Genomic DNA, 4,445 nt, shown 5'->3' on the forward strand with positions numbered 1-4,445 from the left:
CTGACTCAAATATAGCAAAGGTTGAGTGGGTAACAAACCTTTTTTAATTCATCCTTTCTATTTTTGGATCTCTCTTTTGTTAACACCACCCCAATTCATATGTAATCCCACGTCTTAGTGTGGCAATAAAATCACTCTTTTTTAATTCATCTTCGCGTCTTTTTTTTATTTAAGAAACATGTTTCAACAGTGAAAACATTTAATTCCATTCAATAATGTTCCCGACATCCTGTAAGTATAGAAATTGAGTCCGACTTAGAAGCCAGGACCTTCAAAGTTATGAAGAAACCACTTCTAATGCTATACTGTGTTACCCATTCTCTTTTAAATTTTTATCTATATCCTCCACTTCCACAGTGAATTTTTTAATGGTGAAATTATCCATTTTAACCTCTCTCGACTCTCTTCTTTTATAAAGGATGTATAAAATTATTTAATTGCCTATACTAAAAATTATGATTAAAATACTCATGATTTACATGTTATGTCTTGAAATTTTATTACAAATCTCGAAAAATTCTAATTGATGAATAAGTTTGATTACTTGGAAATAAATAAATAAAATTAGAAAATAATTCTTAAAAATCTGATAACACTATTAGGTTCGTATCGAAAAATTATCCAAAATAGACTATAAATTTGTAAAAATCAAAACTCGAGACATAAATTTTTTAAACAAATTCAAAATTAACATTTACGTTCTTCGGTCGCTATAAATACTAAACTTTTTAGAAATTTACAAATTTTTCATTCTCTTCTTCAAAAGCAAACCTTAATCCTAGCCTCCCTAAAATTAAAAGAATCGATTTGAGGATTGTAAAGCGAGATTCGAGACTCGACGAAAGAGAATAAAAGTTTCGTCTCATCAAAGGCATTGTGTGTATCAAAAGAAATCGTGATTTCGTCAGAGAGGAAAAATGAAAAATAAACAAAAAGGAATACTGGAAATTGATCTCGGAACCACTACATCATAGAAACACACAAAACATGTACGAACTCTTCTCTTCTACCATTTAGTTGTTAAGGTGGTGTTTGATAACATTTTTAAAAGCACTTTTTTTTAACTTTTGCGTTTTGAAATCGCTTTTTCATCAGTGATTGTCGTTTGATAAAAAAATTTGTGTTAAAAATTTGCGTTTTTAAAAGCAAATATGAAAAATGGATGCAAGTTGCTTTTACTATTCGAGTTTGTAGGAAAAGCTATCACCGAAAAAACGGTTCGTGCAAAATTTCTGAAATGTCCCTATCTAATTTTTACTCTCTTCCTTTGTTCTTCTCGACAAAACCTCGCAGAGTTATTCTCTTCTTCTCAACCGAACCTCTCTTCCTTTCTTCTTCTCACCAGAACTCACACAACTACTCTTCTTCTCGATAGAACCTCACACAGCATCACGTCTCTTCTTCTTGACAGAACCTCATACAACCGTACCATTTTTCTTGACATAACCTCACACAGCGCGCAGCTCTTCTTCTTGATAGAAGCTCACACATCCTTAATCTTCTTGTAGACAAAACCTCACATAGCCCTAACCCTCAGATCTAATTTTTACTCTCTTGTTTTCAACAGAACCTCACACATCCCTAACCCTCAGACAACCCACATTCAACAGTAGCCGATCTCGACACCATCTTCTCCTGCTTGAGCCGATCACGACACAATCTTCTCCTGTGATGATCGTTTAGGTATCCTCTCTCTCTCTTCAATCTGAGCCAAAGAAACCTTCGATTTGTAAAAATGACTGGTTTTTCATCTTCAAAATCAAGGGTTTTGGTTGAGGTTTTTATTTATTTTTTTATACACCTTGAACAGGGAAGATGAGTTCAAGTTTATAAAAAACTCATAATCGAATCGAATATTATCGGGTATTTGATAATCTAATCGAATTCAAATTTTGATGTAGTTTGTAACATTCGTTGGATTTCAAATTCAAATTGGGAAAAAAATCAACATCTAATGTAGTTTGGTTTAATTTTATTTATCTCTAATTAATTTGATGTAGTTTGTAACAATCTAGTGTTGAAGACTGAAAACCAGAAATGCTTTGTGTGCTTTTGGAGATTATCTATTTGGTTGTCACCAACAAGAAAATGTGTAGAATGTTGTAAATTTTGAATCTGGTTTGTTGAAATAATAAATTATAAGCAATAGTATAATGCAAACGACTCGTAGAAATTGGAAGAACTTATCGATGACTGAGGCACGGAGAAGTCGTTGTCTTTAAAACCAATTTTGCCTCCTTATGAATGAATCCCCAATGTAGTTGGGTTTCAGGCGTCTAGTTTCCAAGATTCAATAGTCATTGTCTACTAACCATGCATTCGGAAATAACAGATCTACGACGAACTTGATTAGATCGAACTGTGTACAAGCAGCAAGACTTTGTATCGAAAAGACAAGAAAAATTAGAAAGTTATGTTTTGTGTATATTCTGTGTTTTTTTTTAACAAAAGGGAACAATCTTATTTTATAAGTAGTAAGTCATCGGTTCACAACAGGCCCAATGGTTCACAATTGTAATGTAGACACGTCATTTGGGCCTTAAGAAGCCCAAACAGTAAAAATATTAATTCGTATATCAATGGTTAAGATAAAAACACAAACCAACGATTGAGATTTAATAAAAATTTAGCAAAAAGCGGGCCTATCACGCACACCCACGGGAAGCTTAAATTTTGAGATTTGCACCCCCCTACGGGTACATCGTATGTGCACACGCGTACTAAGGTTTTTCGACAAGTTGACCCCAAATACAATAGGCTACAGTCCCATGGTGCCTTGGGCCCTCATGTGCGCATGAGGCACAGTCTCTATCTCTCTCACACTTAAGCAATAAAGAGAGAGGGGTCATATATAAGTTGAGAACTATCCTTGTATTTACCCGATGTGGGACTAAAGAAATAAGAGTTGTCTTTACAACTCTCATAACCTAAAAAGCAAAAAAAAAAAAAACTTTGACTTTCAACTAATACAAAAAAGGAAAAAGGAAAAAATTCTTTTATTTTTCACCAAAAAAGGAAAAACTACTTTTTACAAGTAATACTCAAGAGGTCTTGAATTCAAATCTTATCCTCAACATTATATGAAATAAAACTATGAATTTTACAAAAGAATTATCCATGTCTATCTTTATAAACCCAAGTTATTCCAATATTTGCTTTCTATTGCTGGTTTACAAGACTACAAATGAAGATTTTAATGGACATGTTTCTTTATAAATCTAAATTTGATAGTCTTGCTTCAAAAAGTGACACAAATTAGATTATTTGAGCTTCCCTTCTTATGGCATTTGGTCTAGATTCTAGATTCCAATGTTACATTTAGTTTGGATTATAAAAGGGATTCCCCCATAATCAAAATCAGAAATGAAATAGGAACCATTTCTTGAATTTTGTGTTAAATATTTCATTGGTGCATATAATATTGTGTTAAACCATCAACCGAAACCATTTTGATGTAATTTTTTTTATCATTGTCAATTGGAGGATGAGATTTTCATGGGTTTTGTATTTATATAGTTCTAGATGTTAGAAATTTTCATAGGTTTTTTAGTAATTGTATATTTATTTTGGCTTGTAAACATAAAGGAAAGTAATTTATTTTTTTTATTATTGTCAGATTGAGGATAAGAATTCAAAAGGTACGAAAGCATATTAGACACTTAAACAACATGAAGTTTGGGTCGAGATATGCTATGAATTAATTAAGAAGGGGGGGAGACCACATAAAATGTTTGACAAGATTGCATATGGAATCTTAGTGATGGAGTTTCAAAAAAAACTAAGATTTACCATGATAAAGGGCAAATGAATAACAAGTGGGATAAGCAAAAAGGCATTTGGAAATGTTGGAATAAGATTTGCACAAATAGTGACGTCTCTTATGATGTTGACACTGACATATTAGATGCAAGTGAGGAGTGGTGAGAGGTATATTTTTTGTTAATTTTTTCTTCTATTTATTTTATGAATTTTGTCTTTTATTTAATTTAGGATTTTTATTTTTTATAACATCATCCAAAAGATGCAATATTTCGAACGAAACCTCTAAAGTTTGTGAAGCAATTGAATTTCATCTTTGAAGGCACATATGCTACTAGTGGACGGATATGGTCGCTTGCATCTAGAACAAAGTCATTTGCATCAGAAACTCAAGAAAAGGACATTAGGGCGGATGATCTAGATGATGTCATGGAGACCCAACCTCCGGAGTCTCAAACACCTCTAGACCTGATTCTTGATAATGTCGATGAGTTTAAGGATGATGTTTCTCCAACTATAACCCCACCCACAAACCCCGTTCGATATAAAGGTGACGATATTCTAAAACCTCGAGGTTGTAGACAAAAGATGACTACTATTATGCGAATTGGCCAAACAAACTCGTAAATGTAATTCACACCCAAGCAACTGCTTCTACTAATCTCATTCTTGTCAAAAAAGTCAGT

The sequence above is a fragment of the Akebia trifoliata genome, chromosome 5 (assembly GCF_017979445.1).
Source record: "Akebia trifoliata isolate Shusen 1 chromosome 5, ASM1797944v1, whole genome shotgun sequence".
Taxonomy (NCBI): domain Eukaryota; kingdom Viridiplantae; phylum Streptophyta; class Magnoliopsida; order Ranunculales; family Lardizabalaceae; genus Akebia; species Akebia trifoliata.